Source organism: Primulina tabacum, chromosome 6 (assembly GCF_025594145.1).
Source record: "Primulina tabacum isolate GXHZ01 chromosome 6, ASM2559414v2, whole genome shotgun sequence".
NCBI classification, from domain to species: domain Eukaryota; kingdom Viridiplantae; phylum Streptophyta; class Magnoliopsida; order Lamiales; family Gesneriaceae; genus Primulina; species Primulina tabacum.
Genome location: NC_134555.1, coordinates 7,933,813 through 7,946,755, shown reverse-complemented (window position 1 = coordinate 7,946,755; position 12,943 = coordinate 7,933,813).

Here is a 12,943-nt window from a genome sequence, read left to right as displayed (position 1 = left end):
GTAAGATTCTGTACCTTCGTTGCAACCCGGGAATAGAAGTTAAAATGCTCCCTTTGTCTGCACTCATACTACTTGCATTCATCATTCATATTGAAAAAAATGTTTCTTTCCTGGCTTGAAAGTTCTTAGCATATCGAGTTCGTTGATATAACGAGATTTGTTGTGCTATATTCTTTTGATTAAAATTCGTATCTTATGGATGATTTTCATCTAAGAGCACTGTGATACGGCGCAATTTCATCTTGAAAGAAATGATTAAATTCTTGCCTTGACTTTACCTAGTTGCACTGTTCCAGAATCAGAACACTCACATATGAGAAAATTACGAAACAATCGCAAGATGAAATTATTTCGTGTTCTTCTACATTCTGGATATGTCTACATTGTCGTTCACTCCTATAGCTGATGGCCCGCTCACAGTGAAAAGCCATTCAAATTCACTTGTGTTGACTTCAAACGTTAGCAACAAGAAATGATCTTTTATCTGACCATGTCTAGATTCATGCTTGAGGATCCCGTGTTGTTGTTGAAGGTGATACAGACACCTAAAGAAGGACTGTTTTTTATGCTTTGAATCATAGTGATTTCCTATGTAGGAATTTTATACTGAATGTCCTCGATGACACATTGTATAGCGTTTATTGTTTTTTCACAAGTGCCAAAGAGTTGTGAGACTACTTGTGAAAGAAACACAAGACATAGGATGCCGATAATAAGAAGTTTGCTATTAGAAAGTTTCTGCATTTCAAGATTGTTGATACCAAAACTATGATAAGCCAAGTGCAAGAGATTTAAATCATTCTTCATGATTTACTGGCGGAAGGAATGGTGTTGAATGAACCTTTTCGAGTGGCAGTTGTTATTGAAAATTGCTATCATTGTGGAAATACTTCAAAAACTACCTCAAACATAAGTGCGAGGAGTTAAAACTTGAAGACTTGATTGTCAAACTTCGGATTGAGGAAGGCAACCAAAACTCCGAAATCAAAATATACAAGACTAGAATGGAGGTCGAGACCAAGGACAATCTAGCGTAATCAAGCACTAGCCACATGAGAAAGCACCCTAACAATGATAAGAGATTGCTACTACATGGCAAATCGAACCACGTGGCCAAATATGGTCTTTGTCCAAAGGGAGACAATAGAAAGATGAAAAAAAGGCAAGCCAATGTAATTGAGGACAAGTCTGTATCAATAGACCTATTGGAGTCCGATCTATCTGCTATTGTATTTGAAGACAATTTGGTGGATAATCCAAGAGAATGATGGATAGATAACGGAGCTACTCGCCACATTTGTAATGAAAAGCAGATGTTTTCGTCCTACATTCCCATAAGTGGAAGGAAACTGTTTATGAGAAATTCTGAAACTTCCAACATCGTAGGACATGGAAAAGTGGTGCTCAAGATGAATTCTGGAAAAGAACTAATGGTTAGGGATATGTTGCATGTCCTAGAAATTCGTAAAAATTTAATATTAGATTCCCTAATGAGTAAGGACGAATCATCAGACAAGTTTAAAATTAACCAAAAATGGTCTGTTTTTAAGCAAATGGTACCAGGAGAATGAGATCTTCAAAATGAAGCTATCCGCCAATAAGTCAAAAATAAAGTTATTACTTATTCTTACTTGATTGGGTGTTTTAATGTGTGGCATGAAAGATTAGGACATGTTAACTTAAAAACATTACAAAGAATTGAAAATTTAAATCTAATACCTAATTTTAAAAGAAATCCACAAGAAAAGTTTGAGATTTGTGTCGAAGCAGAGATAACCAAAGTATAATCCCATCGGTAACAAGAAGTACTACACCACTTGAGTTAATTCAAACTGATATGTGTGATTTAAAACTTGTGCAAACTCAAAGTGAGAAAAAATATTTGATAACGTTTATTGATGGTTGCACAAGGTTCAATTATATTTATTAATTGAGAAGCAAAAATGAAGCTTATGGTCACTTCTGTGATTGTTTTAGGACATGATGTGTCATTGGATGGAATTTAAGTAGACAATGTAAATATTGATGTCATCGTCGATCTGCCCCTTCCAAAATCGTTAAAGAAATTAGCTCATTTTTGGAACATTATGGATTTTATAGGAGGTTAATAGAAAACTTTAGTTTAATCTCTAAACTCATTTGTAACCTCTTAACGAAAGACACAACATTTGAGTGAACTTAAGAATGTCAAAATACTTTTAATTAAATCATTAGACATTTAACACCAACTTCTATCTTGAAACCTCCCGATTGATCTTTACAATTTGAAGTAATGCGAAATGAAGGTGATTTTTCAATCGATTTAGTATTAGGTCAAAGAACAAACAGTAAGTCTTATGTCATATATTATGCAAGTAGAACTTTAAACAATGCTCAAATGAATTATTCCACAGCTGAAAAAGAACTACTTGTTGTAATATTTTCATTAGATAAATTTCACTCTTTTTGATTGGAATGATACTTATGTTTACTGATCATTCCGTTGTTAGATATTTATTGACCAAACAAGATTCGAGTCACAACTGATATGATGGATTTTGTTGCTCCAAGATTTCGACATTGTTGTCAAAGACAAAAAAAACCGAGAATGTGGTAGCCGATAATTTATTGAGATTAGTAACATGATCATCTTGTGAAATCACACCAATTAATGATAAATTTCACGATGAAAAATTATTTTTAGTTGTCTAGAAGTATAAGAAATCACCCTATCATTCTTCATTAACACAATGCTCAAACCCAATTTCGATGCATCAGCATACAAAACATAGTTTTCTTGCTGAGATGGCATAGCTAACACCGGAGCTTCCATCAAATCCCGCTTTAATCCTTTGAAACCCTTCTGACAACCGAGGATCATCTCATGCTTAACTCTCTTCTTCTTCAGAGAATTCAGTGTCACCGCCATTTTAAAAAATCCCTGAATGAAATGACTACAGTATCTTGCCACACCCAATAAATTGCGTGTCACGCCCCGCGACCGGTGTTAGTCGACATCAGCGTTGTTCATCAATCACACAATTGAAAAACAACTAGCCTCGTAGCACAGTATAAACCGAAACCAGTTTATTTCATAAATTCTCAAAAAGATACCAAAGTCTTTACAACTCAAATAACTAATGCGCGGAAAGGTCTTACATGGAATTAGAAATATGAAATTCGAAAATGGCAAAAAAATAACATGGCTATTAATAAATCCCGTGAATCACCAGCCCCAAAATTGTTCGGACTCCTCATCATCAACCTGTTCTTCGGATAAATCTGAGGAGGGGAGAGTAAGGGTTGAGTATTTTGGGAAATACTCAGCAAGTGGGGGCCGTTCGAGTACAATATTACAACATGCATAAAATTTCGAAATCACATGACTTGCATAACATCATTCATATCACATGCATAACATTTACTAGATACTGAGATTCCTCAACTTTATATGGTTTACTGATATCAGTTCCTAATTTTTACTCCTTTAAGGGGACGAAGACAAATTGGTTACATCCCCACCATGTAAGGATCATATCATGGTTGGGATTCCAACCCATATTCAGTCGAATCCTCACAGTACCCAAAATCACATGACAACCAACACAAGAACGGAGTAGAAGAAGAATAAGTACTCGACCGTTTTCATAAAAATAAGATACATGCATAGCGAATTTTAATCTTTAAAACAAGCCCAATTACCTTGATCCTTGAAGAAAACATGAAGAAATCGAAAATCATAGAAGAATCATGCAACTGACACTTCCAAAACGTAGCAGCACATTACCCAAAAAATCAGCCGTCTTTAAAAATTCATTGAGCCTTGTTGAACCGTTGGATCGGGCTCAACATTTCACAGTACGTTCAAATGTACGTCAAAATAATTATGAACGGTAGAGATCGGATTTGAAAGTCTTTTTAACCTGCTTATGGATGAAAAATCGTAGGTATGCTGTTCCCACGTAAAATCCGAGCAGTTTTCTTGCGAAGGCTATAAACAAAAAAATAACCGTCGGATTTGGCCAATATTTGGATATGTTATTTAAAACATAAAAAAGCATATTGTGAACGGTGAAGATCGGATTCCGATGCCCGTGCGAGAGAAAAAAATTTCTAAACTTGGACAGAATTTTGATGACTCGTGTAGAATTTTTGGAGAGGAATTTCGAAAATTAGAGAGCAAAAACTCAAAAATTTGATATGTAAATGAGGTGTAAATTCTGAATGAGAGCTTCTCCTATTTATAGGGAAGTGACTGCTATCCTGGTCGTGTATTATCCTCGCGTTTGACATTTTGAATCAAACTTTAAATTTAGGATAATTATCATTCTATTATCTGTAATCTTGGATAATATTTCGAAATCTAAATATACATCCCTTGGATATTTCGAAATTTAGGGATCATATTATCATCTGCTTAATCTTTATCCGTGTATCTCAATATCATCTCAAATCTCAGATCTTTATTTGCTCATAAGTTCGAAAATATATGCACAATATTATCTTAAATCTTAAGCTCAAAATATTGTACACGATAAAATTATCCACTCAACTTTAGATAATATTGCAAATCTTACATCTTATAATGAGATAGATACCTGAAGATTGCGCAAATACTAGTAACATTAAATTACAAGTATTATCACGATTAAATAAAATCTTGGATTTTACATTGCGGATCTCGGTGACACTCGTTGGCACGGGCCAATCTCTCACTGCATCAAATTTAGATGGGTTCAATTCAAATACTTGAATCGAAACCACAAGACCCAAAAACGCTACATTCTCCAACCAAAACTTTCATTTATTGAATTTGGAGGACAATTGCTTGTTTTCCCTCTTTGGAATAGATCAAGATGTCATTAATAAAGACTATTACAAGTTGATCCACAAATGATTGAAACACCTTGTTCATTAAATTCATAAACACATGACATATTTTTCAACCAAAACGGCATAACCATAAAATTATGGTACCCATAATGGGTCTTGAAGTCTGTATTACAAACATCTGCTTCCTTAATCTTCAACTGATGGTCCCCAACTGGAGATCTATGTTTGAAAATACTGATGTCCACTGAAGCTATAAATAAATCATCAATCCTCGATAACGAGTACTTATTCTTCATTGTCAGCTTGTTCAACTCTTGGTAATCAATGAACAGTCTCATAATGTCATCTTTATTCTTAACAAACAACACCGGCACACCTCATGAAAACTAGGTAATATGAAATCTTTATTCAACAACTCTTGAATTTGATCTTTCAAATCCTTCAATATTTATGTAGTTCTAGTAGGTTGGGTGCCTTAGAAACGAGTGCTACATCAGGCACTAGATTGATAGAGAACTCGAGCTCATTGTCCGGTGGAAGTCCAGAAATTTCGTTAAGAAACACATCTGAGAATTCATTGACAACTTCTCCTTCAGCTAGTTGTGGTCGAGTCTCCTCAGAAATCGCAGAAACACTAGCTAATAATCCTTTTTCTCAAACAATTATGCGCCTTCAAAGCTGAATTATAAAAAGGTAATTTACTACTATGGGCAGCCTCAAAACAAGTTGCAGTCCATGATGTGGTCTGACTGTTCCTGTACTCTACTTAAAATCTATAGCTACCCCATATTTCATTGACCAATCCATTCCCAGAATAAGATCAAACTAAGGCATAGGTAAAACTATCAAGTCAGCATTCAATACACTCCCTTGCAATATCAGTTCGACATTTCTAAGCATGTGGGTAGACAAAAGTTTCTCCCCTGAAAGCACAATCACACAGTAACCCCTCAATAATTTCTTAGGCAAAACAGACAATCTCATCATAAAAGACTAAAAATGAAAAAAAATGTATAGCACCATAATCAATCAATGATGCGCAGTAATAGGTATGCCAACTAAAAGTATCATACATGTAATCACTGTGGCTTCTGGGTCAGCCTGAACTGTCTTGAACTACTACCAAGTGAGAATAGAAAGATTCAAAGTCAATGTAGCTCCTTTTAGGCATCATCTCACAGCATATAAATGGCACATCGAACCATGTCAAGATCAGCAAGTTGCATATATTCATAAATTACCTCCAGTGACTTGATACAACCTTCAAATTCCAGTGGATCAGTAGTACCAGAAATTATTTCGGTTGGTTGCGCCCGAAGCGTTCCTAAACAGTACCAAGGGCCACGCCCTTGTTATCCTATTGTCCCCTCCCTCATCCTGTCTAGCCACCAACTGCTGCAAGACTTGCTCTCTTGTGTTATAGCCGAAATTTACATTCCAGTTGTTCTCCTCATTACTCTCATTTTCCTTATCATTCGTGTTGTTTTCATTCTTGTTTATCCTAGGGTTTCCTCTTCCTGGTATATCTTATATCATACAGCCCAAAATCCACATGAAAGTTTAATATTTCATACATCATAGCTTAAGCTTTGAAAACTTTAAAATATCATTAAAATATTTAATCTTTAACATTCATAAAAGTAAACTTATAAACTGAGTGGCGAAGCTGAACAAATTCATTCATGGTCCACAGACGTGAACTTATCATTCAGAATCATTCTCTGATACTAAGTTGAAATGTCCTATTTTTTTAAAAAAAATACGCGAAATATTTTTTTAAAAATACCGAAGCTTGAGGATCTAAAACATAATATTTCAGTAACAATTTTTTCAAAAATAGCACTATCATAAATCAAAACATAAACTCAGAAGGCGCCATCCCAAAAATAATAATAAGCTTCTAGCCAATTGCAATACTTGACAATCCTAACACAAAATAAAACTCTAATTTAGAGAGAACTATCTCATCAAACAAATCCATGAACTTAAATATTTGTTGTGGAAAATAAGATAACTCGGATAAGTGCTCTTCACCACAAATCTCCCATTCTCGCCTCAGTCTTCTTTACCCACATCGATGAAAACTAATGATCCTAGATGTCCAAAAAGTTCTTCCACAGATAACAAATAACATAAATAAAAATAAGACAAGCATTAAACATTTTTCCTTAAATTCTTTTTCATATAAAATAATCCTCAAGTACACATTTGTTTTCGAAATGCTAAAATTAAAACTTGTAAAATACCCGAACTTTAACCTCACACATGAACCCTAACCATCAACATAAACAACCAACTTTTTCATTAAAATTCCTTTCATAAAAACACATTTAATTTTAAGAAGTGTGACTTAGAAATTTCCTCGAGTTAATATTTGTAACGTCCTGAAAATTTGAAGGTCAACGTTAACTACATGGATGGAAGTTATCAAATTTTTTATGTATCTTAATTAATTTATTTTAATTGCATTTAGTAAATATGGTAGGCATGTTTACATGTTTAAAATATGATTTTCTACTAAAATGCATAAAAATGTGTTTTAAAGGTTATTCGAGACGCGATCGAGGAACGGAGACAGAAGACCATCTAAGGGAAAATATTTTTATTAAAAAATTATTTTTAATGGTTTAAATGTGTGGTGTGTTTTAAATGTAATTTTCGAAAATGAAGTGTTTTTATACGATGAGTCGTATTTTTAAACGGTATTCGATTTTCGACGAAAATATGAACTTTGCAATAACTCGGCTATTATTTCACAAAATTTCCTAAACAAAATTTTTTTAAATATTAATTAGTAGGCTTAATGGGTCTAATATACTATGTTAATGAGCCTAAGCTTACATCTTGTGTTCTAATTGATATTTAAAAGCCAAAAATCCTCCCTTAACCTACATAACCACACACCCTTTCCCCTAAATTTTACAAGGACTCTTCCATCAGCCTCTACACGAATACACACACACCACACACCACACACCAGCCCTCACGTGAATTTTGAAGGAGAATTCAGCAAGGGTCGTTTCTCCGCCAACGTTCTTTACATTGCCAAATTTTTTACGAGCGTAATATATGCAAAAATACACCTTAACTTTCTTTCAAACATCTTTCACACCATTTTATGTGTATTTAATTATCCTTGCATGAAAAAATATGATACACATATTTTATTTTCGTTTTTTAACATGCCATGACAAAAAACTTATGTTTTAATGATCCAAAACTCTTGTTAAAAGTGCAAAAGGGGCTGCCATGTTAGGGCAATAAAATGAGATGAATTTCAGAAGGTTTAGGAGGCTAGACACGGTTGCAAAAGGGCTGGACATGGAGGGTACCTAGCTTGCACGAAAATAAGAGTCCTAATGGCTAAGGGGTATTCGGCTAGGAGTCCTTGTTGGTTACGGTTTCTAGATACTGTTAGAGCATGACTAGGAGACCTAAGAGGGCTGCATGAGGGTCCTAAGACGGCTCCACGTGGGTTGGCTCGAAGGGTAAGGAGGATTGTACGAGTTGAGGGAGCTGCGCACATGCATAGTTGACGGATGGAAGGGCTGGGGCTTCTAGGTCTTCTACGCTAAGTCCAGTAGGGTCCTTAAGGTTCAGTCATGGTCCTAGGAGGGTCAGATAGGGTCTGGTTGGGTTGGTTAAGGGCTAGGGCCGAAGGGTGTAAGGTTAGTCAAGTTAGGGTTTTGAAATAAAAGTGCAGAAAAATTCAGTAGCTTCCTAGGCTTGTGAAAGGGTCTTGATTGGCTTGATTTGGGTTGAATATGGTTTATTTAGGTGTTATTTAGATTTGGTGCAAATTTGGCAAAGTTTGGGAAAGTTACGAGTCAATACGAATCAAAACTGAGATGTAAGTCTAAGTTTAAAAACGAGTCGAGGAATCTATCGAAAAGCTAAGTTCTAAGCCTAAGGAATATTTATGGGACTGTTTTAAGGTTATATGTTAAGTTTGGAACGATTTGGAACGTCGTTTTGAGGTCTAAGGATAAATACGAAAAGTTATGCTTCTAGAGGTAAAACAGTCATTTTACACCTGAAAAATGTTAGACGTTCTGGCAATGCCCTGAATACTATAATATATGCTAATTTTTTATTTTAAATGTTTATGGATTTTTATGATGAAACGTTAATGCTAAAATATATGTTGCATGCTTGGTTTAAAAGAAAAATGATTTATATTTGCATGAATTTGTTGAAACTTTTCAAGTTCGCAATCTTAATTTTGATGTTAACAAAACTTGTTATTTTGTGTTACTAATGATTTAACTTAGTGTGCAGAAGCTAGAATCAGTTACGAGTTGTTTACATCGCAAACTGAAGACCCAACTGAACGCACAAACCAAATCAGGTGAACTAATACGTCAAATGAGCAGTTCATCTGATCGTCCAATTGTTAGGTGGTTCAGCATGAGAACCTCAGAAGCCTGGCCAGCCGAATGAGTGTTCAACTGATGAAGAAGCCCAACTGATCAGTTCAACTGAACGAGAGTGAAATCAGTTCAACTGACGATTCAACTGATTTCACCAGCCCAACTGAAGATCAGTTCAGCTGACTAGTTCGGAGCGTCAGTTAAGAATCTTTCAGTTGTAGATGAATACAAACTCATTCATTGGTTTCCAGCTATACACAAAGCTACAAAACATTTGTCCAGTCAAAGGACAATAATGGACGTTGCATCAGAGCATAAAAGACAAACGTTTCAGAAGGGCAGTCAAAGTCCAGACACAAGGCCCAAGGAACGAATTCAAAATGCAACGAATACAATTATTGAGTCTCACTGTACGATCAGTTTCCCGCGTATATAAATAGAAGATCAGTGAAGACTTGATATAGAAAAGTGAGAAGTGTGGAAAACAAAAGAAAAAAGGGCACGCTAAATGTTTATCAGCTTACAAGAAGCAAACCAGTCCAGAGGGACATAACAACGTGTTATCAGCTTAGTTTAGAAGCTTATTTCCCATAGTGTGTGAGAACATCCTTGTTCAGTTCTCACACACGTACATACTCACCACCATCCAAATACAGTCTTGCACGAAGACGTTAAATTTGTGTATATAATCTTTCTCATATAGACGTTAAAGAAGTGTTGGCTAAGAGGTGTTGCCTTCAGTCTAGACTAGGAGTTCAGTTAGGCAGTTGATAAGTCCTAAGCTGGGTGAGTTTGTACAAGTAGTTGTATAAATCAAAGTCTTCTAGTGGATCCTACCCGAGGTGGTAGAAGGGGTGACGTAGGAGCGGTTGAAGTCTCCGAACATTCATAAAATATCTTGTGTACTTAACTGATTAACTGATATTTTCAAACTTAATTGATCAGTTAGAGCATCCGCCAGTTCAGTTCTTACCATAACTGAACCGATATATGCGACAATTGATCCTCTGTTTTTCAGTTATTCAGTTTACATAAGTTAAAACGTTTTCTAATTTAACAGTCTTCTTCACGAAGGATTACTTCGAGTTTCTTCCGCTTGGTTTTTAACCAAACTCGATTTAATTCTTCGGTGTTAACATTTTTAGAACACGAGCTATTGCAGCTCATTGGATAATATTGTGTTTGAAATGCTTTCAAAGACACTAACACACGATCCTTAAATTGGTATCAGAGCTAGCCGTTCTAAGAAGAACATTTGAAAAAAACTGTGTTTTAAAATATGTTACTTTAAAATATTGTTAAAAGATATTTAAAATATTTCATACAATTTTCAAAATTATTTGAAAATATTTATCTATCACTCATTGCGAAGGGTTGAGAGAATTGTTTCTCCAACTAACGTTGTCTCCACTTCTCTTGACTCCTAGCTTTGGGGCTTTAATCAGCCTGCAGGGTCCTGAGCTTCATTTGTCAAGATGCACAGCTAAATTGTTCGATGAACAAGATTTCAGTTGCAAACCTACCAGGTCAGCTGTTCTTCAGACAAAACTCATCCATGCTGGGACGTTGGTTGATTCAATCACTGGCTGTATTCCGTTTGAGCCGAGTTTGAGTCTGCTTGACCAGTTGGTAACCACATAGATCAAGTTCAAGACAAATTAGCTCATTTCTCTAGCAAATTAAACTCACGAGCAGTGCTGCATTTCAAGCAGTCAAGGCAACCATTTGTTGGTATATCTAGTTCTGTCAAACATAAACCGACTGATATTTGATGTTGTTTAAAATATGCTATTGTAGTTGCTATTTTTCCTTTCAACTGATGTATGTAATCAAATGTAAAATACAAAGAAATTTATTTGATTAAATAAACATCATGCTTACTCAGCTGTGTTTCGTTGTGACTGAATGGATATTTCCAGATTTCTTGTCTACATTGCTTGAATGATTATAACCTTTGAATGAATGATTATTTAATTACTTTTCAAATATGAGCTTTTATTCAGTTTTTGATGGGGAGTTTTTCTTGTACTCTTAAACTGAAAAATTGTTTTTCTCAATCAGTTTTTAAAAATTCAGTTGTTAAGGAGGAGCTTTCTTCAACTGAAGGTGCTCTCTTAACTCTTTTTTTTTTCAAAGAGATTTTGAATTCAGTGTTTGAGGGGGAGTTTTTTTTTTAGCCTCAATCTTTAAATTGTTTTTCAAAACCGTCTTTAATTCAAATCTTAAGGGGAGCCTTTAACGATGTTTAAATGGACTACCTTGAACTGAATATATTATTTTTAACTGCTCAAGTTTTGTGATCATAAAAAAGGGGGTGATTGTTGGAACTTTTCAAGTTCGCAATCTTACTTTTGATGTTGACAAAATTGTTATTTTGAGTTACTAATGATTTACCTTAGTGTGCAGAAGCTAGGATCAGTTACGAGTTGTTTACATCATAAACTGAAGACCCAACTGATTGCACAAACCAAATCAGGTGAACTGATACGTCAAATGAGCAGTTCAGCTGATCGTCCAATTGATAGATGGTTCAGCAGGAGAATCTCAGAAGCCTGGCCAGCCGAATGAATGTTCAACTGATGAAGAAGCCCAGCTGATCAGTTCAACTGAATGAGAGTGAAATCAGTTCAACTAACGAGTCAACTGATTTCACCAGCCCAACTGAAGATCAGTTCAGCTGACCAGTTCCGAGCGTCAGTTAAGAATCGTTCAGTTGTAGATGAAGACAAACTCATTCATTGGTTTCCATCTATACACAAAGGTACAAAACATTTGTCCAGTCAAAGGACAATAATGGACGTTGCATCAGAGCATAAAAGACAAACGTTTCAGAAGGGTAGTCAAAGTCGAGACACAAAGCCCAATGAACGAATTCAAAATGCAACGAATACAATTATTGAGTCTCACTGTACGATCAGTTTTCCGCGTATATAAATAGAATATCAGTGAATACTTGAGAAGTGTGGAAAACAAAAGAAAAAAAAGAGCACGCTAAATGCTTATCAGCTTACAAGAAGCAAACCAGCCCAGAGGGACACAACAACGTGTTATCAGCTTAGTTTAGAAGTTTATTTCCCTCAGTGCGTGGGAACATCCTTGTTCAGTTTTCACACACGCACATAATCACCACCACCCAAATACAGTCTTGCATAAAGACGTTAAATTTGTGTATGTAGTCTTTCTCACATAGACGTTAAAAAAGTGTTGGTTGAGAGGTGCTGCCTTCAGTCTAGACTAGGAGTTCAGTTAGGCAGTGGATAAGTCCTAAGCTGGGTGGGTTTGTACAAGTAGTTGTATAAATCAAAGTCTTCTAGTGGATCCTACCCGAGGTGGTAAAAGGGGTGACGTAGGAGCAGTTGAAGTCTCTGAACATCCATAAACATACCTTGTGTACTTAACTGATTAACCGCTGTTTTCAAACTAACTTGATCAGTTAGAGAATTTTTCAGTTCAATTCTTACCATAACTGAACAGATATATGCGACAACCGATCCCCTATTTTTCAGTTTACATAAGTTAAAATGTTTTCTAATTTAACAGTCTTCTTCACGAAGGATTACTTCGAGTTTCTTCCGCTTGGTTTTTAACAAAACTCGATTTAATTCATCGGTGTTAACATTCTTAGAACACGAACTATTGCAGCTCATTGGAGAATATTGTGTTTGAAATGCCTTCAAAGGCACCAACACACGATCCTTCAGAATTTTTTTAAGTGATGAAAATATGAAAAGTTGAAGGAGGTGAGGTGATTGTGACTAATA